This window comes from Hordeum vulgare, chromosome 7H, assembly GCF_904849725.1.
Source record: "Hordeum vulgare subsp. vulgare chromosome 7H, MorexV3_pseudomolecules_assembly, whole genome shotgun sequence".
Taxonomy (NCBI): Eukaryota; Viridiplantae; Streptophyta; class Magnoliopsida; order Poales; family Poaceae; genus Hordeum; species Hordeum vulgare.
In genome coordinates, this window is record NC_058524.1 from 250132606 (window position 1) to 250153664 (window position 21059).

At 47.9% G+C, this 21059-nt stretch overlaps 42 non-coding genes and 4 pseudogenes across 42 annotated transcripts; all 46 read right to left on the minus strand.

Moving 5' to 3' along the window:
- Nucleotides 1–161: 161 nt before the first annotated feature.
- Nucleotides 162–280, minus strand: LOC123414636. Its single transcript, XR_006614565.1, has one exon. It is a non-coding gene; the product is annotated as a 5S ribosomal RNA (ribosomal RNA).
- Nucleotides 281–613: 333 nt separating this feature from the next.
- LOC123413764 lies at nucleotides 614–732 on the minus strand. The gene has a single exon (XR_006613878.1). It is a non-coding gene; the product is annotated as a 5S ribosomal RNA (ribosomal RNA).
- A 333-nt stretch (nucleotides 733–1065) lies between these two features.
- Nucleotides 1066–1184, minus strand: LOC123414217 (annotated as a pseudogene).
- A 332-nt stretch (nucleotides 1185–1516) lies between these two features.
- Nucleotides 1517–1635, minus strand: LOC123414638. Its single transcript, XR_006614566.1, has one exon. It is a non-coding gene; the product is annotated as a 5S ribosomal RNA (ribosomal RNA).
- Nucleotides 1636–1968: 333 nt separating this feature from the next.
- Nucleotides 1969–2087, minus strand: LOC123413774. Its single transcript, XR_006613888.1, has one exon. It is a non-coding gene; the product is annotated as a 5S ribosomal RNA (ribosomal RNA).
- Nucleotides 2088–2418: 331 nt separating this feature from the next.
- LOC123413924 lies at nucleotides 2419–2537 on the minus strand. Its single transcript, XR_006614029.1, has one exon. It is a non-coding gene; the product is annotated as a 5S ribosomal RNA (ribosomal RNA).
- A 333-nt stretch (nucleotides 2538–2870) lies between these two features.
- LOC123413730 lies at nucleotides 2871–2987 on the minus strand. Its single transcript, XR_006613848.1, has one exon. It is a non-coding gene; the product is annotated as a 5S ribosomal RNA (ribosomal RNA).
- A 333-nt stretch (nucleotides 2988–3320) lies between these two features.
- Nucleotides 3321–3437, minus strand: LOC123413731. Its single transcript, XR_006613849.1, has one exon. It is a non-coding gene; the product is annotated as a 5S ribosomal RNA (ribosomal RNA).
- Nucleotides 3438–3770: 333 nt separating this feature from the next.
- Nucleotides 3771–3889, minus strand: LOC123414626. Its single transcript, XR_006614555.1, has one exon. It is a non-coding gene; the product is annotated as a 5S ribosomal RNA (ribosomal RNA).
- Nucleotides 3890–4222: 333 nt separating this feature from the next.
- On the minus strand, nucleotides 4223–4341 carry LOC123414250. The gene has a single exon (XR_006614276.1). It is a non-coding gene; the product is annotated as a 5S ribosomal RNA (ribosomal RNA).
- A 333-nt stretch (nucleotides 4342–4674) lies between these two features.
- On the minus strand, nucleotides 4675–4793 carry LOC123414671. Its single transcript, XR_006614599.1, has one exon. It is a non-coding gene; the product is annotated as a 5S ribosomal RNA (ribosomal RNA).
- A 332-nt stretch (nucleotides 4794–5125) lies between these two features.
- Nucleotides 5126–5244, minus strand: LOC123414738. Its single transcript, XR_006614661.1, has one exon. It is a non-coding gene; the product is annotated as a 5S ribosomal RNA (ribosomal RNA).
- A 333-nt stretch (nucleotides 5245–5577) lies between these two features.
- On the minus strand, nucleotides 5578–5696 carry LOC123414142. The gene has a single exon (XR_006614219.1). It is a non-coding gene; the product is annotated as a 5S ribosomal RNA (ribosomal RNA).
- Nucleotides 5697–6029: 333 nt separating this feature from the next.
- Nucleotides 6030–6148, minus strand: LOC123414087. The gene has a single exon (XR_006614169.1). It is a non-coding gene; the product is annotated as a 5S ribosomal RNA (ribosomal RNA).
- Nucleotides 6149–6481: 333 nt separating this feature from the next.
- Nucleotides 6482–6600, minus strand: LOC123413786. Its single transcript, XR_006613901.1, has one exon. It is a non-coding gene; the product is annotated as a 5S ribosomal RNA (ribosomal RNA).
- A 333-nt stretch (nucleotides 6601–6933) lies between these two features.
- LOC123413793 lies at nucleotides 6934–7052 on the minus strand. The gene has a single exon (XR_006613907.1). It is a non-coding gene; the product is annotated as a 5S ribosomal RNA (ribosomal RNA).
- A 333-nt stretch (nucleotides 7053–7385) lies between these two features.
- LOC123413874 lies at nucleotides 7386–7504 on the minus strand. The gene has a single exon (XR_006613983.1). It is a non-coding gene; the product is annotated as a 5S ribosomal RNA (ribosomal RNA).
- Nucleotides 7505–7837: 333 nt separating this feature from the next.
- Nucleotides 7838–7954, minus strand: LOC123413861. The gene has a single exon (XR_006613970.1). It is a non-coding gene; the product is annotated as a 5S ribosomal RNA (ribosomal RNA).
- Nucleotides 7955–8287: 333 nt separating this feature from the next.
- LOC123413954 lies at nucleotides 8288–8406 on the minus strand. Its single transcript, XR_006614054.1, has one exon. It is a non-coding gene; the product is annotated as a 5S ribosomal RNA (ribosomal RNA).
- Nucleotides 8407–8739: 333 nt separating this feature from the next.
- LOC123413896 lies at nucleotides 8740–8856 on the minus strand. The gene has a single exon (XR_006614004.1). It is a non-coding gene; the product is annotated as a 5S ribosomal RNA (ribosomal RNA).
- A 333-nt stretch (nucleotides 8857–9189) lies between these two features.
- Nucleotides 9190–9308, minus strand: LOC123414907. Its single transcript, XR_006614820.1, has one exon. It is a non-coding gene; the product is annotated as a 5S ribosomal RNA (ribosomal RNA).
- Nucleotides 9309–9641: 333 nt separating this feature from the next.
- Nucleotides 9642–9760, minus strand: LOC123413674. The gene has a single exon (XR_006613796.1). It is a non-coding gene; the product is annotated as a 5S ribosomal RNA (ribosomal RNA).
- A 332-nt stretch (nucleotides 9761–10092) lies between these two features.
- On the minus strand, nucleotides 10093–10211 carry LOC123413708. Its single transcript, XR_006613827.1, has one exon. It is a non-coding gene; the product is annotated as a 5S ribosomal RNA (ribosomal RNA).
- Nucleotides 10212–10544: 333 nt separating this feature from the next.
- LOC123414272 lies at nucleotides 10545–10662 on the minus strand (annotated as a pseudogene).
- A 333-nt stretch (nucleotides 10663–10995) lies between these two features.
- LOC123413768 lies at nucleotides 10996–11114 on the minus strand. The gene has a single exon (XR_006613882.1). It is a non-coding gene; the product is annotated as a 5S ribosomal RNA (ribosomal RNA).
- A 333-nt stretch (nucleotides 11115–11447) lies between these two features.
- Nucleotides 11448–11566, minus strand: LOC123413835. Its single transcript, XR_006613948.1, has one exon. It is a non-coding gene; the product is annotated as a 5S ribosomal RNA (ribosomal RNA).
- A 333-nt stretch (nucleotides 11567–11899) lies between these two features.
- Nucleotides 11900–12016, minus strand: LOC123413732. Its single transcript, XR_006613850.1, has one exon. It is a non-coding gene; the product is annotated as a 5S ribosomal RNA (ribosomal RNA).
- Nucleotides 12017–12349: 333 nt separating this feature from the next.
- Nucleotides 12350–12468, minus strand: LOC123413926. The gene has a single exon (XR_006614030.1). It is a non-coding gene; the product is annotated as a 5S ribosomal RNA (ribosomal RNA).
- A 333-nt stretch (nucleotides 12469–12801) lies between these two features.
- Nucleotides 12802–12920, minus strand: LOC123413869. The gene has a single exon (XR_006613978.1). It is a non-coding gene; the product is annotated as a 5S ribosomal RNA (ribosomal RNA).
- A 332-nt stretch (nucleotides 12921–13252) lies between these two features.
- On the minus strand, nucleotides 13253–13371 carry LOC123414957. Its single transcript, XR_006614867.1, has one exon. It is a non-coding gene; the product is annotated as a 5S ribosomal RNA (ribosomal RNA).
- A 333-nt stretch (nucleotides 13372–13704) lies between these two features.
- LOC123414089 lies at nucleotides 13705–13823 on the minus strand. The gene has a single exon (XR_006614171.1). It is a non-coding gene; the product is annotated as a 5S ribosomal RNA (ribosomal RNA).
- Nucleotides 13824–14156: 333 nt separating this feature from the next.
- On the minus strand, nucleotides 14157–14275 carry LOC123414627. The gene has a single exon (XR_006614556.1). It is a non-coding gene; the product is annotated as a 5S ribosomal RNA (ribosomal RNA).
- Nucleotides 14276–14607: 332 nt separating this feature from the next.
- Nucleotides 14608–14726, minus strand: LOC123414884. The gene has a single exon (XR_006614798.1). It is a non-coding gene; the product is annotated as a 5S ribosomal RNA (ribosomal RNA).
- A 333-nt stretch (nucleotides 14727–15059) lies between these two features.
- On the minus strand, nucleotides 15060–15178 carry LOC123413866. The gene has a single exon (XR_006613975.1). It is a non-coding gene; the product is annotated as a 5S ribosomal RNA (ribosomal RNA).
- A 333-nt stretch (nucleotides 15179–15511) lies between these two features.
- Nucleotides 15512–15628, minus strand: LOC123413735. Its single transcript, XR_006613852.1, has one exon. It is a non-coding gene; the product is annotated as a 5S ribosomal RNA (ribosomal RNA).
- A 333-nt stretch (nucleotides 15629–15961) lies between these two features.
- Nucleotides 15962–16099, minus strand: LOC123414010 (annotated as a pseudogene).
- Nucleotides 16100–16432: 333 nt separating this feature from the next.
- Nucleotides 16433–16551, minus strand: LOC123414794. Its single transcript, XR_006614715.1, has one exon. It is a non-coding gene; the product is annotated as a 5S ribosomal RNA (ribosomal RNA).
- Nucleotides 16552–16883: 332 nt separating this feature from the next.
- LOC123415018 lies at nucleotides 16884–17002 on the minus strand. Its single transcript, XR_006614924.1, has one exon. It is a non-coding gene; the product is annotated as a 5S ribosomal RNA (ribosomal RNA).
- Nucleotides 17003–17335: 333 nt separating this feature from the next.
- Nucleotides 17336–17454, minus strand: LOC123414194. The gene has a single exon (XR_006614263.1). It is a non-coding gene; the product is annotated as a 5S ribosomal RNA (ribosomal RNA).
- Nucleotides 17455–17787: 333 nt separating this feature from the next.
- LOC123414023 lies at nucleotides 17788–17906 on the minus strand. The gene has a single exon (XR_006614115.1). It is a non-coding gene; the product is annotated as a 5S ribosomal RNA (ribosomal RNA).
- Nucleotides 17907–18239: 333 nt separating this feature from the next.
- Nucleotides 18240–18358, minus strand: LOC123413877. The gene has a single exon (XR_006613986.1). It is a non-coding gene; the product is annotated as a 5S ribosomal RNA (ribosomal RNA).
- A 333-nt stretch (nucleotides 18359–18691) lies between these two features.
- Nucleotides 18692–18810, minus strand: LOC123413767. The gene has a single exon (XR_006613881.1). It is a non-coding gene; the product is annotated as a 5S ribosomal RNA (ribosomal RNA).
- A 333-nt stretch (nucleotides 18811–19143) lies between these two features.
- LOC123414012 lies at nucleotides 19144–19260 on the minus strand. Its single transcript, XR_006614105.1, has one exon. It is a non-coding gene; the product is annotated as a 5S ribosomal RNA (ribosomal RNA).
- A 333-nt stretch (nucleotides 19261–19593) lies between these two features.
- On the minus strand, nucleotides 19594–19731 carry LOC123413948 (annotated as a pseudogene).
- A 333-nt stretch (nucleotides 19732–20064) lies between these two features.
- Nucleotides 20065–20183, minus strand: LOC123413801. Its single transcript, XR_006613915.1, has one exon. It is a non-coding gene; the product is annotated as a 5S ribosomal RNA (ribosomal RNA).
- A 613-nt stretch (nucleotides 20184–20796) lies between these two features.
- LOC123414901 lies at nucleotides 20797–20915 on the minus strand. Its single transcript, XR_006614814.1, has one exon. It is a non-coding gene; the product is annotated as a 5S ribosomal RNA (ribosomal RNA).
- Between the last annotated feature and the right edge of the window lie 144 nt (nucleotides 20916–21059).

Consider the following 21059-nt stretch of genomic DNA (forward strand, 5'->3'; position numbering starts at 1 on the left):
ACGATGCTGCCCCTAGACACGTCAACAATGAGACGCAAGCTAAAACATATCACAAACGTAAAAAATAAGAAAACTAGTAAACGTCAAAAATAAGAAAACGAGGTCATATAGATCAGCTCCCGCGTCATCCTTGTCACGTGGCGCAAAATTATTTTAAAAGGGGAATGCAACACGAGGACTTCCCAGGAGGTCACCCATCCTAGTACTACCCTCGCCAAAGCACGCTTAACTTCGGAGTTCTGATGGGATCCGATGCTTTAGTGCTGGTATTATCGCATCCGAGATGCAACTATCTATTTGTTCCTTATGCGTGCCCTTCCCGTGTCCATTGCCACATTTTCCTCGACAACAGACACGAGTTTAACCCAAGAATTTCACCGCTCCCTCTCTATCCCGACAACACGAGCACCGCCACGACCTCTGTGACTTTTCCCACCGCGCTTGACACCCGACGACGCCGCCCCTAGACACGTCAACAATGAGACGCAAGCTAAAACATATCACAAACGTAAAAAATAAGAAAACTAGTAAACGTCAAAAATAAGAAAACGAGGTCATATAGATCACGCTCCCGCGTCATCCTTGTCACGTGGCGCAAAAATATTTAAAAATGGGAATGCAACACGAGGACTTCCCAGGAGGTCACCCATCCTAGTACTACCCTCACCGAAGCACGCTTAACTTCGGAGTTCTAATGGGATCCAGTGCTTTAGTGCTGGTATGATCTCATCCGACATGCAACTATCTATTTGTTCCTTATGCTTGCCCTTCCCGTGTCCATTGCCACATTTGCCTCGACAACAGAGACGAGTTTAACACAAGAATTACACCGCTCCCTCTCTACCCCTACAACACGAGCACTACCATGACCTCTGTGACTATTCCCACCGCGCTTGACACCCAACGACGCCGCCCCTAGACACATCAACAATGAGACGGAAGCTAAAACATATCACAAACGTCACAAATAAGAAAACTAGTAAACGTCAAAAATAAGAAAACGAGGTCATATAGATCATGCTCCCGCATCATCCTTGTCACATGGCGCAAAAATATTTTAAAAGGGGAATGCAACACGAGGACTTCCCAGGAGGTCACCCATCCTAGTACTACTCTAGGCCAAGCACGCTTAACTTTGGAGTTTTGATGGGATCCGATGATTTAGTGGTGGTATGATCGCGTCCGACATGCAACTATCTATTTGTCACTTATGCTTGCCCTTCCCGTGTCCATTGCCACATTTGCCTCGACAACACAGTCGAGTTTGACACAAGAATTTCACCGCTCCCTCTCTACCCCGACAACACGAGCACCGCCACGACCTCTGTGACTTTTTCCACCGCGCTTGACACCCAACGATGCTGCCCCTAGACACGTCAACAATGAGACGCAAGCTAAAACATATCACAAACGTAAAAAATAAGAAAACTAGTAAACGTCAAAAATAAGAAAACGAGGTCATATAGATCAGCTCCCGCGTCATCCTTGTCACGTGGCGCAAAAATATTTAAAAAGGGGAATGCAACACGAGGACTTCCCAGGAGGTCACCCATCCTAGTACTACCCTCGCCAAAGCACGCTTAACTTCGGAGTTCTGATGGGATCCGATGCTTTAGTGCTGGTATTATCGCATCCGAGATGCAACTATCTATTTGTTCCTTATGCGTGCCCTTCCCGTGTCCATTGCCACATTTTCCTCGACAACAGACACGAGTTTAACCCAAGAATTTCACCGCTCCCTCTCTATCCCGACAACACGAGCACCGCCACGACCTCTGTGACTTTTCCCACCGCGCTTGACACCCGACGACGCCGCCCCTAGACACGTCAACAATGAGACGCAAGCTAAAACATATCACAAACGTAAAAAATAAGAAAACTAGTAAACGTCAAAAATAAGAAAACGAGGTCATATAGATCACGCTCCCGCGTCATCCTTGTCACGTGGCGCAAAAATATTTAAAAAGGGGAATGCAACACGAGGACTTCCCAGGAGGTCACCCATCCTAGTACTACCCTCGCCAAAGCACGCTTAACTTCGGAGTTCTGATGGGATCCGGTGCTTTAGTGCTGGTATTATCGCATCCGAGATGCAACTATCTATTTGTTCCTTATGCGTGCCCTTCCCGTGTCCATTGCCACATTTGCCTCGACAACAGAGACGAGTTTAACAGAACAATTTCACCGCTCCCTCTACCCCGACAACACGAGCACCGCCACGACCTCTGTGCCTTTTCCCACCGCGCTTGACACCCGATGCCGCAGCCCCTAGACACGTCAACAATGAGACGCAAGCTAAAACATATCACAAACGTCAAAAATAAGGAAACTAGTAAACGTCAAAAATAAGAAAACGAGGTCATATAGATTACGCTCCCGCGTCATCCTTGTCACGTGGCGCAAAAATATTTAAAAAGGGGTATGGAACACGAGGACTTCCCACAAGGTCACCCATCCTAGTACTACTCTCGCCCAAGCAAGCTTAACTTCGGAGTTCTGATGGGATCCCGTGATTTAGTGCTGGTATGATCGCATCCGACATGCGACTATCTATTTGTCCCTTATGCTTGCCCTTCCCATGTCCATTGCCACATTGGCCTCGACAACAGAGACGAGTTTAACACAAGAATTTCACCGCTCCCTCTCTACCCCGACAACACGAGCACCGCCACGACCTTTGTGACTTTTCCCACCGCGCTTGACACCCGACGACGCCACCCCTAGACACGTGAACAATGAGACGCAAGCTAAAACATATCACAAACGTCAAAAATGAGAAAACTAGTAAACGTCAAAAATAAGAAAACGAGGTCATATAGATCACGCTCCCGCGTCATCCTTGTCATGTGGCGCAAAAATATTTAAAAAGGGGAATGCAACACGAGAATTCCAGGAGGTCACCCATCCTAGTACTACTCTCGCCCAAGCATGCTTAACTTCGGAGTTCTGATTGGATCCGGTGCTTTAGTGCTGGTATGATCGCATCCGACATGCAACTATCTATTTGTTCCTTATGCTTGCCCTTCCCGTGTCCATTGCCACATTTGCCTCGACAACAGAGACGAGTTTAACAGAAGAATTTCACCGCTGCCTCTCTACCCCGACAACACGAGCACCGCCACGACCTCTGTGCCTTTTCCCACCGCGCTTGACACCCGACGACGCCGCCCCTAGACACGTCAACAATGAGACGCAAGCTAAAAGATATCACAAACGTCAAAAATGAGAAAACTAGTAAACGTCAAAAATAAGAAAACGAGGTCATATAGATCACGCTCCCGCGTCATCCTTGTCATGTGGCGCAAAAATATTTAAAAAGGGGAATGCAACACGAGAATTCCAGGAGGTCACCCATCCTAGTACTACTCTCGCCCAAGCATGCTTAACTTCGGAGTTCTGATTGGATCCGGTGCTTTAGTGCTGGTATGATCGCATCCGACATGCAACTATCTATTTATTCCTTATGCTTGCCCTTCCAGTGTCCATTGCCACATTTGCCTCGACAACAGAGACGAGTTTAACAGAAGAATTTCACCGCTGCCTCTCTACCCCGACAACACGAGCACCGCCACGACCTCTGTGCCTTTTCCCACCGCGCTTGACACCCGACGACGCCGCCCCTAGACACGTCAACAATGAGACGCAAGTTGAAACATATCACAAACGTCAAAAATAAGAAAACTAGTAAACGTCAAAAATAAGAAAACGAGGTCATATAGATCACGCTCCCGCGTCATCCTTGTCAAGTGGCGCAAAAATATTTAAAAAGGGGAATGCAACACGAGGACTTCCCAGGAGGTCAACCATCCTAGTACTACCCTCGCCAAAGCACGCTTAACTTCGGAGTTCTGATGGGATCCGGTGCTTTAGTGCTGGTATTATCGCATCCGAGATGCAACTATCTATTTGTTCCTTATGCGTGCCCTTCCCGTGTCCATTGCCACATTTGCCTCGACAAAAGACACGAGTTTAACCCAAGAATTTCACCGCTCCCTCTCTACCCCGACAACACGAGCACCGCCACGACCTGTGTGACTTTTCCCACCGCGCTTTACACCCAACGATGCCGCCCCTAGACACGTCAACAATGAGACGCAAGCTAAAACATATCACAAACGTCAAAAATAAGAAAACTAGTAAACGTCAAAAATAAGAAAACGAGGATATATATGTCACGCTCCCGCGTCATCCTTGTCACGTGGCGCAAAAATATTTAAAAAGGGGAATGCAGCACGAGGACTTCCCAGGAGGTCACCCATCCTAGTACTACTCTCGCCCAAGCACGCTTATCTTCGGAGTTCTGATGGGATCCTGTGATTCAGTGCTGGTATGATCGCATCCGACATGCAACTATATATTTGTCCCTTATGCTTGCCCTTCCCGTGTCCATTGTCACATTTGCCTCGACAACACAGACGAGTTTAACACAAGAATTTCACCGCTCCCTCTCTACCCCGACAACACGAGCACCGCCACGACCTGTGTGACTTTTCCCACCGCGCTTTACACCCAACGATGCCGCCCCTAGACACGTCAACAATGAGACGCAAGCTAAAACATATCACAAACGTCAAAAATAAGAAAACTAGTAAACGTCAAAAATAAGAAAACGAGGATATATATGTCACGCTCCCGCGTCATCCTTGTCACGTGGCGCAAAAATATTCAAAAAGGGGAATGCAACACAAGGACTTCCCAAGAGGTCACCCATCCTAGTACTACTCTCGCCCAAGCACGCTTATCTTCGGAGTTCTGATGGGATCCGGTGCTTTAGTGCTCGTATGATCGCATCCGACATGCTACTATCTATTTGTTCCTTATGCTTGCCCTTCCAGTATCGATTGGCACATTTGCCTCGACAACAGAGGGAGTTTAACACAAGAATTTCACCGCTCCCTCTCTACCCCGACAACACGAGCACCGCCACGACCTCTGTGACTTTTCCCACCGCGCTTGACACCCAACGACGCCGCCCCTAGACACGTCAACAATGAGACGGAAGCTAAAACATATCACAAACGTAAAAAATAAGAAAACTAGTAAACGTCAAAAATAAGAAAACGAGGTCATATAGATCACGCTCCCGCGTCATCCTTGTCACGTGGCGCAAAAATATTTAAAAATGGGAATGCAACACGAGGACTTCCCAGGAGGTCACCCATCCTAGTACTACCCTCACCAAAGCATGCTTAACTTCGGAGTTCTGATGGGATCCGGTGCTTTAGTGCTGGTATGATCGCATCCGACATGCAACTATCTATTTGTTCCTTATGCTTGCCCTTCCCGTGTCCATTGCCACATTTGCCTCGGCAACAGAGACGAGTTTAACACAAGAATTACACCGCTCCCTCTCTACCCCGACAACACGAGCACTACCACGACCTCTGTGACTATTCCCACCGCGCTTGACACCCAACGACGCCGCCCCTAGACACATCAACAATGAGACGGTAGCTAAAACATATCACAAACGTCACAAATAAGAAAACTAGTAAACGTCAAAGATAAGAAAACGAGTTCATATAGATCACGCTCCCGCGTCATCCTTGTCACGTGGCGCAAAAATATTTAAAAATGGGAATGCAACACGAGGACTTCCCAGGAGGTCACCCATCCTAGTACTACCCTCACCAAAGCACGCTTAACTTCGGAGTTCTGATGGGATCCGGTGCTTTAGTGCTGGTATGATCGCATCCGACATGCAACTATCTATTTGTTCCTTATGCTTGCCCTTCCCGTGTCCATTGCCACATTTGCCTCGGCAACAGAGACGAGTTTAACACAAGAATTACACCGCTCCCTCTCTACCCCGACAACACGAGCACTACCACGACCTCTGTGACTATTCCCACCGCGCTTGACACCCAACGACGCCGCCCCTAGACACATCAACAATGAGACGGTAGCTAAAACATATCACAAACGTCACAAATAAGAAAACTAGTAAACGTCAAAAATAAGAAAACGAGGTCATATAGATCACGCTCCCGCGTCATCCTTGTCACATGGCGCAAAAATATTTTAAAAGGGGAATGCAACACGAGGACTTCCCAGGAGGTCACCCATCCTAGTACTACTCTCGGCCAAGCACGCTTAACTTCGGAGTTTTGATGGGATCCGATGATTTAGTGGTGGTATGATCGCGTCCGACATGCAACTATCTATTTCTCACTTATGCTTGCCCTTCTCGTGTCCATTGCCACATTTGCCTCGACAACACAGTCGAGTTTAACACAAGAATTTCACCGCTCCCTCTCTACCCCGACAACACGAGCACCGCCACGACCTCTGTGACTTTTCCCACCGCGCTTGACACCCAACGATGCTGCCCCTAGACACGTCAACAATGAGACGCAAGCTAAAACATATCACAAACGTAAAAAATAAGAAAACTAGTAAACGTCAAAAATAAGAAAACGAGGTCATATAGATCACGCTCCCGCGTCATCCTTGTCACGTGGCGCAAAAATATTTAAAAAGGGGAATGCAACACGAGGACTTCCCAGGAGGTCACCCATCCTAGTACTACCCTCGCCAAAGCACGCTTAACTTCGGAGTTCTGATGGGATCCGGTGCTTTAGTGCTGGTATTATCGCATCCGAGATGCAACTATCTATTTGTTCCTTATGCGTGCCCTTCCCGTGTCCATTGCCACATTTGCCTCGACAACAGACACGAGTTTAATCCAAGAATTTCACCGCTCCCTCTCTACCCCGATAACACGAGCACCGCCACGACCTCTGTGACTTTTCCCACCGCGCTTGACACCCGACGACGCCGCCCCTAGACACGTCAACAATGAGACGCAAGCTAAAACATATCACAAACGTCAAAAATAAGAAAACTAGTAAACGTCAAAAATAAGAAAACGAGGTCATATAGATCACGCTCCCGCGTCATCCTTGTCACGTGGCGCAAAAATATTTAAAAAGGGGAATGCAACACGAGGACTTCCTAGGAGGTCACCCATCCTAGTACTACTCTCACCGAAGCGCGCTTAACTTCGGAGTTCTGATGGGATCCAGTGCTTTAGTGCTGGTATGATCGCATCCGACATGCAACTATCTATTTGTTCCTTATGCTTGCCCTTCCCGTGTCCATTGCCACATTTGCCTCGACAACAGAGACGAGTTTAACAGAAGAATTTCACCGCTCCCTCTCTACCCCGACAACACGAGCACCGCCACGACCTCTGTGCCTTTTCCTACCGCGCTTGACACCCGACGCCGCCGCCCCTAGACACGTCAACAATGAGACGCAAGCTAAAACATATCACAAACGTCAAAAATAAGAAAACTAGTAAACGTCAAAAATAAGAAAACGAGGTCATATAGATCACGCTCCCGCGTCATCCTTGTCACGTGGCGCAAAAATATTTAAAAAGGGGTATGGAACACGAGGACTTCCCACAAGGTCACCCATCCTAGTACTACTCTCGCCCAAGCACGCTTAACTTCGGAATTCTGATGGGATCCCGTGATTTAGTGCTGGTATGATCGCATCCGACATGCGACTATCTATTTGTCCCTTATGCTCGCCCTTCCCGTGTCCATTGCCACATTTGCCTCGACAACAGAGACGAGTTTAACACAAGAATTTCACCGCTCCCTCTCTACCCCGACAACACGAGCACCGCCACGACCTCTGTGACTTTTCCCACCGCGCTTGACACCCGACGACGCCACCCCTAGACACGTGAACAATGAGACGCAAGCTAAAATATATCACAAACGTCAAAAATGAGAAAACTAGTAAACGTCAAAAATAAGAAAACGAGGTCATATAGATCACGCTCCCGCGTCATCCTTGTCATGTGGCGCAAAAATATTTAAAAAGGGGAATGCAACACGAGAATTCCAGGAGGTCACCCATCCTAGTACTATTCTCGCCCAAGCATGCTTAACTTCGGAGTTCTAATTGGATCCGGTGCTTTAGTGCTGGTATGATCGCATCCGACATGCAACTATCTATTTGTTCCTTATGCTTGCCCTTCCCGTGTCCATTGCCACATTTGCCTCGACAGCAGAGACGAGTTTAACAGAAGAATTTCACCGCTGCCTCTCTACCCCGACAACACGAGCACCGCCACGACCTCTGTGCCTTTTCCCACCGCGCTTGACACCCGACGCCGCCGCCCCTAGACACGTCAACAATGAGACGCAAGCTAAAACATATCACAAACGTCAAAAATAAGAAAACTAGTAAACGTCAAAAATAAGAAAACGAGGTCATATAGATCACGCTCCCGCGTCATCCTTGTCACGTGGCGCAAAAATATTTAAAAAGGGGTATGGAACACGAGGACTTCCCACAAGGTCACCCATCCTAGTACTACTCTCGCCCAAGCACGCTTAACTTCGGAGTTCTGATGGGATCCCATGATTCAGTGCTGGAATGATCACATCCGACATGCGACTATCTATTTGTCCCTTATGCTCGCCCTTCCCGTGTCCATTGCCACATTTGCCTCGACAACAGAGACGAGTTTAACACAAGAATTTCACCGCTCCCTCTCTACCCCGACAACACGAGCACCGCCACGACCTCTGTGACTTTTCCCACCGCGCTTGACACCCGACGACGCCACCCCTAGACACGTGAACAATGAGACGCAAGCTAAAATATATCACAAACGTCAAAAATGAGAAAACTAGTAAACGTCAAAAATAAGAAAACGAGGTCATATAGATCACGCTCCCGCGTCATCCTTGTCATGTGGCGCAAAAATATTTAAAAAGGGGAATGCAACACGAGAATTCCAGGAGGTCACCCATCCTAGTACTACTCTCGCCCAAGCATGCTTCACTTCGGAGTTCTAATTGGATCCGGTGCTTTAGTGCTGGTATGATCGCATCCGACATGCAACTATCTATTTGTTCCTTATGCTTGCCCTTCCCGTGTCCATTGCCACATTTGCCTCGACAGCAGAGACGAGTTTAACAGAAGAATTTCACCGCTGCCTCTCTACCACGACAACACGAGCACCGCCACGACCTCTGTGCCTTTTCCCACCGCGCTTGACACCCGACGACGCCGCCCCTAGACACGTCAACAATGAGACGCAAGCTAAAACATATCACAAACGTCAAAAATAAGAAAACTAGTAAACGTCAAAAATAAGAAAACGAGGTCATATAGATCACGCTCCCGCTTCATCCTTGTCAAGTGGCGCAAAAATATTTAAAAAGGGGAATGCAGAACGAGGACTTCCCAGGAGGTCACCCATCCTAGTACTACTCTCGCCCAAGCACGCTTAACTTCGGAGTTCTGATGGGATCCTGTAATTTAGTGCTGGTATGATCGCATCCGACATGCAACTATATATTTGTCCCTTATGCTTGCCCTTCCCGTGTCCATTGTCACATTTGCCTCGACAACAGAGACGAGTTTAACACAAGAATTTCACCGCTCCCTCTCTACCCCGACAACACGAGCACCGCCACGACCTGTGTGACTTTTCCCACCGCGCTTGACACCCAACGATGCCGCCCCTAGACACGTCAACAATGAGACGCAAGCTAAAACATATCACAAACGTCAAAAATAAAAAAACTAATAAACGTCAAAAATAAGAAAACGAGGTCATATATGTCACGCTCCCGCGTCATCCTTGTCACGTGGCGCAAAAATATTCAAAAAGGGGAATGCAACACAAGGACTTCCCAAGAGGTCACCCATCCTAGTACTACTCTCGCCCAAGCACGCTTATCTTCGGAGTTTTGATGGGATCGGGTGCTTTAGTGCTGGTATGATCGCATCCGACATGCTACTATCTATTTGTTCCTTATGCTTGCCCTTCCCGTATCGATTGGCACATTTGCCTCGACAACAGAGGGAGTTTAACATAAGAATTTCACCGCTCCCTCTCTACCCCAACAACACGAGCACCGCCACGACCTCTGTGACTTTTCCCACCGCGCTTGACACCCAACGACGCCGCCCCTAGACACGTCAACAATGAGACAGAAGCTAAAACATATCACAAACGTAAAAAATAAGAAAACTAGTAAACGTCAAAAATAAGAAAACGAGGTCATATAGATCACGCTCCCGCGTCATCCTTGTCACGTGGCGCAAAAATATTTAAAAATGGGAATGCAACACGAGGACTTCCCAGGAGGTCACCCATCCTAGTACTACCCTCACCAAAGCACGCTTAACTTTGGAGTTCTGATGGGATCCCTTGCTTTAGTGCTGGTATGATCGCATCCGACATGCAACTATCTATTTGTTCCTTATGCTTGCCCTTCCCGTGTCCATTGCCACATTTGCCTCGGCAACAGAGACGAGTTTAACACAAGAATTACACCGCTCCCTCTCTACCCCAACAACACGAGCACTACCACGACCTCTGTGACTATTCCCACCGCGCTTGACACCCAACGACGCCGCCCCTACACACATCAACAATGAGACAGAAGCTAAAACATACCACAAACGTCACAAATAAGAAAACTAGTAAACGTCAAAAATAAGAAAACGAGGTCATATAGATCACGCTCCCGCGTCATCCTTGTCACATGGCGCAAAAATATTTTAAAAGGGGAATGCAACACGAGGACATCCCAGGAGGTCACCCATCCTAGTACTACTCTCGGCCAAGCACGCTTTATTTCGGAGTTTTGATGGGATCCGATGATTTAGGGTGATATGATCGCGTCCGACATGCAGCTATCTATTTGTCACTTATGCTTGCCCTTCCCGTGTCCATTGCCACATTTTCCTCGACAACACAGTCGAGTTTAACACAAGAATTTCACCGCTCCCTCTCTACCCCGACAACACGAGCACCGCCACGACCTCTGTGACTTTTCCCACCATGCTTGACACCCAACGATGCGGCCCCTAGACACGTCAACAATGAGACGCAAGCTAAAACATATCACAAACGTAAAAAATAAGAAAACTAGTAAACGTCAAAAATAAGAAAACGAGGTCATATACATCACGCTCCCGCGTCATCCTTGTCACGTGGCGCAAAAATATTTAAAAAGGGGAATGCAACACGAGGACTTCCCAGGAGGTCAACCATCCTAGTACTACCCTCGCCAAAGCACGCTTAACTTCGCAGTTCTGATGGGATCCGGTGCTTTAGTGCTGGTATTATTGCATCCGAGATGCAACTATCTATTTGTTCCTTATGCTTGCCCTTCCCGTGTCCATTGCCACATTTGCCTCGACAACAGAGACGAGTTTAACAGAAGAATTTCACCGCTCCCTCTCTACCCCGACAACACGAGCACCGCCACGACCTCTGTGCCTTTTCCCACCGCGCTTGACACCCGACGCCGCCGCCCCTAGACACGTCAACAATGAGACGCAAGCTAAAACATATCACAAACGTCAAAAATAAGAAAACTAGTAAACGTCAAAAATAAGAAAACGAGGTCATATAGATCACGCTCCCGCGTCTTCCTTGTCACGTGGCGTAAAAATATTTAAAAAGGGGTATGGAACACGAGGACTTCCCACAAGGTCACCCATCCTAGTACTACTCTCGCCCAAGCACGCTTAACTTCAGAGTTCTGATGGGATCCCGTGATTTAGTGCTGGTATGATCGCATCCGACATGCGACTATCTATTTGTCCCTTATGCTTGCCCTTCCCGTGTCCATTGCCACATTTGCCTCGACAACAGAGACGAGTTTAACACAAGAATTTCACCGCTCCCTCTCTACCCCGACAACACGAGCACCGCCACGACCTCTGTGACTTTTCCCACCGCGCTTGACACCCGACGACGCCACCCCTAGACACGTGAACAATGAGACGCAAGCTAAAATATATCACAAACGTCAAAAATGAGAAAACTAGTAAACGTCAAAAATAAGAAAACGAGGTCATATAGATCACGCTCCCGCGTCATCCTTGTCATGTGGCGCAAAAATATTTAAAAAGGGGAATGCAACACGAGAATTCCAGGAGGTCACCCATCCTAGTACTACTCTCGCCCAAGCATGCTTAACTTCGGAGTTCTGATTGGATCCGGTGCTTTAGTGCTGGTATGATCGCATCCGACATGCAACTATCTATTTGTTCCTTATGCTTGCCCTTCCCGTGTCCATTGCCACATTTGCCTCGACAGCAGAGACGAGTTTAACAGAAGAATTTCACCGCTGCCTCTCTACCCCGACAACACGAGCACCGCCACGACCTCTGTGCCTTTTCCCACCGCGCTTGACACCCGACGACGCCGCCCCTAGACACGTCAACAATGAGACGCAAGCTAAAACATATCACAAACGTCAAAAATAAGAAAACTAGTAAACGTCAAAAATAAGAAAACGAGGTCATATAGATCACGCTGCCGCGTCATCCTTGTCAAGTGGCGCAAAAATATTTAAAAAGGGGAATGCAGAACGAGGACTTCCCAGGAGGTCACGCATCCTAGTACTACTCTCGCCCAAGCACGCTTAACTACGGAGTTCTGATGGGATCCTGTGATTTAGTGCTGGTATGATCGCATCCGACATGCAACTATATATTTGTCCCTTATGCTTGCCCTTCCCGTGTCCATTGTCACATTTGCCTCGACAACACAGACGAGTTTAACACAAGAATTTCACCGCTCCCTCTCTACCCCGACAACACGAGCACCGCCACGACCTGTGTGACTTTTCCCACCGTGCTTGACACCCAACGATGCCGCCCCTAGACACGTCAACAATGAGACGCAAGCTAAAACATATCACAAATGTCAAAAATAAGAAAACTAGTAAACGTCAAAAATAAGAAAACGAGGTCATATATGTCACGCTCCCGCGTCATCCTTGTCACGTGGCGCAAAAATATTCAAAAAGGGGAATGCAACACAAGGACTTCCCAAGAGGTCACCCATCCTAGTACTACTCTCGCCCAAGCACACTTATCTTCGGAGTTCTGATGGGATCCGGTGCTTTAGTGCTGGTATGATCGCATCCGACATGCTACTATCTATTTGTTCCTTATGCTTGCCCTTCCCGTATCGATTGGCACATTTGCCTCGACAACAGAGGGAGTTTAACACAAGAATTTCTCCGCTCCCTCTCTACCCCGACAACACGAGCACCGCCACGACCTCTGTGACTTTTCCCACCGCGCTTGACACCCAACGACGCCGCCCCTAGACACGTCAACAATGAGACAGAAGCTAAAACATATCACAAACGTAAAAAATAAGAAAACTAGTAAACGTCAAAAATAAGAAAACGAGGTCATATAGATCACGCTCCCGCGTCATCCTTGTCACGTGGCGCAAAAATATTTAAAAATGGGAATGCAACACGAGGACTTCCCAGGAGGTCACCCATCCTAGTACTACCCTCACCAAAGCATGCTTAACTTCGGAGTTCTGATGGGATCCCGTGCTTTAGTGCTGGTATGATCGCATCCGACATGCAACTATCTATTTGTTCCTTATGCTTGCCCTTCCCGTGTCCATTGCCACATTTGCCTCGGCAACAGAGACGAGTTTAACACAAGAATTACACTGCTCCCTCTCTACCCCAACAACACGAGCACTACCACGACCTCTGTGACTATTCCCACCGCGCTTGACACCCAACGACGCCGCCCCTAGACACATCAACAATGAGACAGAAGCTAAAACATACCACAAACGTCACAAATAAGAAAACTAGTAAACGTCAAAAATAAGAATACGAGGTCATATAGATCACGCTCCCGCGTCATCCTTGTCACATGGCGCAAAAATATTTTAAAAGGGGAATGCAACACGAGGACTTCCCAGGAGGTCACCCATCCTAGTACTACTCTCGGCCAAGCACGCTTAACTTCGGAGTTTTGATGGGATCCGATGATTTAGTGGTGGTATGATCGCGTCCGACATGCAACTATCTATTTGTCACTTATGCTTGCCCTTCCCGTGTCCATTGCCACATTTGCCTCGACAACACAGTCGAGTTTAACACAAGAATTTCACCGCTCCCTCTCTACCCCGACAACACGAGCACCGCCACGACCTCTGTGACTTTTCCCACCACGCTTGACACCCAACGATGCGGCCCCTAGACACGTCAACAATGAGACGCAAGCTAAAACATATCACAAACGTAAAAAATAAGAAAACTAGTAAACGTCAAAAATAAGAAAACGAGGTCATATAGATCACGCTCCCGCGTCATCCTTGTCACGTGGCGCAAGAATATTTAAAAAGGGGAATGCAACACGAGGACTTCCCAGGAGGTCAACCATCCTAGTACTACCCTCGCCAAAGCACGCTTAACTTCGGAGTTCTGATGGGATCCGGTGCTTTAGTGCTGGTATTATCGCATCCGAGATGCAACTATCTATTTGTTCCTTATGCGTGCCCTTCCCGTGTCCATTGCCACATTTGCCTCGACAACAGACACGAGTTTAACACAAGAATTTCACCGCTCCCTCTCTACCCCGACAACACGAGCACCGCCACGACCTCTGTGACTTTTCCCACCGCGCTTGACACCCGACGACGCCGCCCCTAGACACGTCAACAATGAGACGCAGGCTAAACCATATCACAAACGTCAAAAATAAGAAATTAGTAAACGTCAAAAATAAGAAAACGAGGTCATATAGATCACGCTCCCGCGTCATCCTTGTCACGTGGCGCAAAAATATTTAAAAAGGGGAATGCAACACGAGGACTTCCTAGGAGGTCACCCATCCTAGTACTACTCTCACCGAAGCACGCTTAACTTCGGAGTTCTGATGGGATCCAGTGCTTTAGTGCTGGTATGATCGCATCCGACATGCAACTATCTATTTGTTCCTTATGCTTGCCCTTCCCGTGTCCATTGCCACATTTGCCTCGACAACAGAGACGAGTTTAACAGAAGAATTTCACCGCTCCCTCTCTACCCCGACAACACGAGCACCGCCACGACCTCTGTGCCTTTTCCCACCGCGCTTGACACCCGACGCCGCCGCCCCTAGACACGTCAACAATGAGACGCAAGCTAAAACATATCACAAACGTCAAAAATAAGAAAACTAGTAAACGTCAAAAATAAGAAAACGAGGTCATATAGATCACGCTCCCGCGTCATCCTTGTCACGTGGCGCAAAAATATTTAAAAAGGTGTATGGAACACGAGGACTTCCCACAAGGTCACCCATCCTAGTACTACTCTCGCCCAAGCACGCTTAACTTCGGAGTTCTGATGGGATCCCGTGATTTAGTGCTGGTATGATCGCACCCGACATGCGACTATCTATTTGTCCCTTATGCTTGCCCTTCCCGTGTCCATTGCCACATTTGCCTCGACAACAGAGACGAGTTTAACATAAGAATTTCACCGCTCCCTCTCTACCCCGACAACACGAGCACCGCCACGACCTCTGTGACTTTTCCCACCGCGCTTGACACCCGATGACACCACCCCTAGACACGTGAACAATGAGACGCAAGCTAAAAGATATCACAAACGTCAAAAATGAGAAAACTAGTAAACGTCAAAAATAAGAAAACGAGGTCATATAGATCACGCTCCCACGTCATCCTTGTCATGTGGCGCAAAAATATTTAAAAAGGGGAATGCAACACGAGAATTCCAGGAGGTCACCCATCCTAGTACTACTCTCGCCCAAGCATGCTTAACTTCGGAGTTCTGATTGGATCCGGTGCTTTAGTGCTGGTATGATCGCATCCGACATGCAACTATCTATTTGTTCCTTATGCTTGCCCTTCCCGTGTCCATTGCCACATTTGCCTCGACAACAGAGACGAGTTTAACAGAAGAATTTCACCGCTGCCTCTCTACCCCGACAACACGAGAACCGCCACGACCTCTGTGCCTTTTCCCACCGCGCTTGACACCCGACGACGCCGCCCCTAGACACGTCAACAATGAGACGCAAGCTAAAACATATCACAAACGTCAAAAATAAGAAAACTAGTAAACGTCAAAAATAAGAAAACGAGGTCATATAGATCACGCTCCCGCGTCATCCTTGTCAAGTGGCGCAAAAATATTTAAAAAGGGGAATGCAGCACGAGTACTTCCCAGGAGGTCACCCACTTCCAAGGAGGTCACCCATCCTAGTACTACTCTCGCCCAAGCACGCTTAACTTCGGAGTTCTGATGGGATCCCGTGATTTAGTGCTGGTATGATCGCATCCGACATGCAACTATATATTTGTCCCTTATGCTTGCCCTTCCCGTGTCCATTGTCACATTTGCCTCGACAACACAGACGAGTTTAACACAAGAATTTCACCGCTCCCTCTCTACCCCGACAACACGAGCACCGCCACGACCTGTGTGACTTTTCCCACCGCGCTTGACACCCAACGATGCCGCCCCTAGACACGTCAACAATGAGACGCAAGCTAAAACATATCACAAACGTCAAAAATAAGAAAACTAGTAAACGTCAAAAATAAGAAAACGAGGTCATATATGTCACGCTCCCGCGTCATCCTTGTCACGTGGCGCAAAAATATTCAAAAAGGGGAATGCAACACAAGGACTTCCCAAGAGGTCACCCATCCTAGTACTACTCTCGCCCAAGCACGCTTATCTTCGGAGTTCTGATGGGATCCGGTGCTTTAGTGCTGGTATGATCGCATCCGACATGCTACTATCTATTTGTTCCTTATGCTTGCCCTTCCCGTATCGATTGGCACATTTGCCTCGACAACAGAGGGAGTTTAACACAAGAATTTCACCGCTCCCTCTCTACCCCGACAACACGAGCACCGCCACGACCTCTGTGACTTTTCCCACCGCGCTTGACACCCAACGATGCCGCCCCTAGACACGTCAACAATGAGACGGAAGCTAAAACATATCACAAACGTAAAAAATAAGAAAACTAGTAAACGTCAAAAATAAGAAAACGAGGTCATATAGATCACGCTCCCGCGTCATCCTTGTCACGTGGCGCAAAAATATTTAAAAATGGGAATGCAACACGAGGACTTCCCAGGAGGTCACCCATCCTAGTACTACCCTCACCAAAGCACGCTTAACTTCGGAGTTCTGATGAGATCCGATGCTTTAGAGCTGGTATGATCGCATCCGACATGCAACTATCTATTTGTTCCTTATGCTTGCCCTTCCCGTGTCCATTGCCACATTTGCCTCGGCAACAGAGACGAGTTTAACACAAGAATTACACCGCTCCCTCTCTACCCCGACAGCACGAGCACTACCACGACCTCTGTGACTATTCCCACCGCGCTTGACACCCAACGACGCCGCCCCTAGACACATCAACAATGAGACGGAAGCTAAAACATATCACAAACGTCACAAATAAGAAAACTAGTAAACGTCAAAAATAAGAAAACGAGGTCATATAGATCACGCTCCCGCGTCATCCTTGTCACATGGCGCAAAAATATTTTAAAAGGGGAATGCAACACGAGGACTTCCCAGGAGGTCACCCATCCTAGTACTACTCTCGGCCAAGCACGCTTAACTTCGGAGTTTTGATGGGATCCGATGATTTAGTGGTGGTATGATCGTGTCCGACAGGCAACTATCTATTTGTCACTTATGCTTGCCCTTCCCGGGTCTATTGCCACATTTGCCTCGACAACACAGTCGAGTTTAACACAAGAATTTCACCGCTCCCTCTCTACCCCGACAACACGAGCACCGACACGACCTCTGTGACTTTTCCCACCGCGCTTGACACCCAACGATGCTGCCCCTAGACACGTCAACAATGAGACGCAAGCTAAAACATATCGCAAACGTAAAAAATAATAAAACTAGTAAACGTCAAAAATAAGAAAACGAGGTCATATAGATCACGCTTCCGCGTCATCCTTGTCACGTGGCGCAAAAATATTTAAAAAGGGGAATGCAACACGAGGACTTCCCACGAGGTCACCCATCCTAGTACTACCCTCGCCAAAGCACGCTTAACTTCGGAGTTCTGATGGGATCCGGTGCTTTAGTGCTGGTATTATCGCATCCAAGATGCAACTATCTATTTGTTCCTTATGCGTGCCCTTCCCGTGTCCATTGCCACATTTGCCTCGACAAAAGACACGAGTTTAACCCAAGAATTTCACCGCTCCCTCTCTACCCCGACAACACGAGCACCGCCACGACCTCTATGACTTTTCCCACCGCCCTTGACACCCGACGACGCCGCCCCTAGACACGTCAACAATGAGACGCAAGCTAAAACATATCACAAACGTCAAAAATAAGAAAACTAGTAAACGTCAAAAATAAGAAAACGAGGTCATATAGATCACGCTCCCGCGTCATCCTAGTCACGTGGCGCAAAAATATTTAAAAAGGGGAATGCAACACGAGGACTTACTAGGAGGTCACCCATCCTAGTACTACTCTCACCGAAGCACGCTTAACTTCGGAGTTCTGATGGGATCCAGTGCTTTAGTGCTGGTATGATCGCATCCGACATGCAACTATCTATTTGTTCCTTATGCTTGCCCTTCCTGTGTCCATTGCCACGTTTGCCTCAACAACAGAGACGAGTTTAACAGAAGAATTTCACCGCTCCCTCTCTACCCCGACAACACGAGCACCGCCACGACCTCTGTGCCTTTTCCCACCGCGCTTGACACCCGACGCCGCCGCCCCTAGACACGTCAACAATGAGACGCAAGCTAAAACATATCACAAACGTCAAAAATAAGAAAACTAGTAAACGTCAAAAATAAGAAAACGAGGTCATATAGATCACGCTCCCGCGTCATCCTTGTCACGTGGCGCAAAAATATTTAAAAAGGGGTATGGAACACGAGGACTTCCCACAAGGTCACCCATCCTAGTACTATTCTCGCCCAAGCACGCTTAACTTCGGAGTTCTGATGGGATCCCGTGATTTAGTGCTGGTATGATCGCATCCGACATGCAACTATCTATTTGTCCCTTATGCTTGCCCTTCCCGTGTCCATTGCCACATTTGCCTCGACAACAGAGACGAGTTTAACACAAGAATTTCACCGCTCCCTCTCTACCCCGACAACACGAGCACCGCCACGACCTGTGTGACTTTTCCCACCGCCCTTGACACCCGACGACGCCACCCCTAGACACGTGAACAATGAGACGCAAGCTAAAAGATATCACAAACGTCAAAAATGAGAAAACTAGTAAACGTCAAAAATAAGAAAACGAGGTCATATAGATCACGCTCCCGCGTCATCCTTGTCATGTGGCGCAAAAATACTTAAAAAGGGGAATGCAACACGAGAATTCCAGGAGGTCATCCGTCCTAGTACTACTCTCGCCCAAGCATGCTTAACTTCGGAGTTCTGATTGGATCCGGTGCTTTAGTGCTGGTATGATCGCATCCGACATGCAACTATCTATTTGTTCCTTATGCTTGCCCTTCCCGTGTCCATTGCCACATTTGCCTCGACAACAGAGACGAGTTTAACAGAAGAATTTCACCGCTGCCTCTCTACCCCGACAACCCGAGCACCGCCACGACCTCTGTGCCTTTTCCCACCATGCTTGACACCCGACGACGCCGCCCCTAGACACGTCAACAATGCGACGCAAGCTAAAACATATCACAAACGTCAAAAATAAGAAAACTAGTAAACGTCAAAAATAAGAAAACGAGGTCATATAGATCACGCTCCCGCGTCATCCTTGTCAAGTGGCGCAAAAATATTTAAAAAGGGGAATGCAGCACGAGGACTTCCCAGGAGGTCACCCACTTCCAAGGAGGTCACCCATCCTAGTACTACTCTCGCCCAAGCACGCTTAACTTCGGAGTTCTGATGGGATCCCGTGATTTAGTGCTGGTATGATCGCATCCGACATGCAACTATATATTTGTCCCTTATGCTTGCCCTTCCCGTGTCCATTGTCACATTTGCCTCGACAACACAGACGAGTTTAACACAAGAATTTCACCGCACCCTCTCTACCCCGACAACACGAGCACCGCCACGACCTGTGTGACTTTTCCCACCGCGCTTGACACCCAACGATGCCGCCCCTAGACACGTCAACAATGAGACGCAAGCTAAAACATATCACAAACGTCAAAAATAAGAAAACTAGTAAACGTCAAAAATAAGAAAACGAGGTCATATATGTCACGCTCCCGCGTCATCCTTGTCACGTGGCGCAAAAATATTCAAAAAGGGGAATGCAACACGAGGACTTCCGAAGAGGTCACCCATCCTAGTTCTACTCTCGCCCAAGCACGCTTAACTTCGGAGTTCTGATGAGATCCGGTGCTTTAGTGCTGGTATGATCGTATCCGACATGCTACTATCTATTTGTTCCTTATGCTTGCCCTTCCCGTGTCGATTGCCACATTAGCCTCGACAACAGAGGGAGTTTAACACAAGAATTTCACCGCTCCCTCTCTACCCCGACAACACGAGCACCGCCACGACCTCTGTGACTTTTCCCACCGCGCTTGACACCCAACGACGCCGCCCCTAGACACGTCAACAATGAAACGGAAGCTAAAACATATCACAAACGTAAAAAATAAGAAAACTAGTAAACGTCAAAAATAAGAATACGAGGTCATATAGATCACGCTCCCGCGTCATACTTGTCACGTGGCGCAAAAATATTTAAAAAGGGGAATGCAACACGAGGACTTCCCAGGAGGTAACACAAGAATTTCACCGCTCCCTCTCTACCCCGACAACACGAGCACCGCCACGACCTCTGTGACTTTTCCCACCGCGCTTGACACCCAACGACGCCGCCCCTAGACACGTCAACAATGAGACGGAAGCTAAAACATATCACAAACGTAAAAAATAAGAAAACTAGTAAACGTCAAAAATAAGAATACGGGGTCATATAGATCACGCTCCCGCGTCATACTTGTCACGTGGCGCAAAAATATTTAAAAAGGGGAATGCAACACGAGGACTGCCCAAGAGGTCACCCATCCTAGTACTACTCTCGCCCAAGCACGATTAACTTCGGAGTTCTGATGGGATCCCGTGATTTAGTGCTGGTATGATCGCATCCGACATGCAACTATCTATTGTTCCTTATGCTTGCCCCTCCCGTGTCCATGGCCACATTTGCCTCGACAACAGAGACGAGTTTAACACAAGAATTTCACCGCTCCCTCTCTACCCCGACAACACGAGCACCGCCACGACCTCTGTG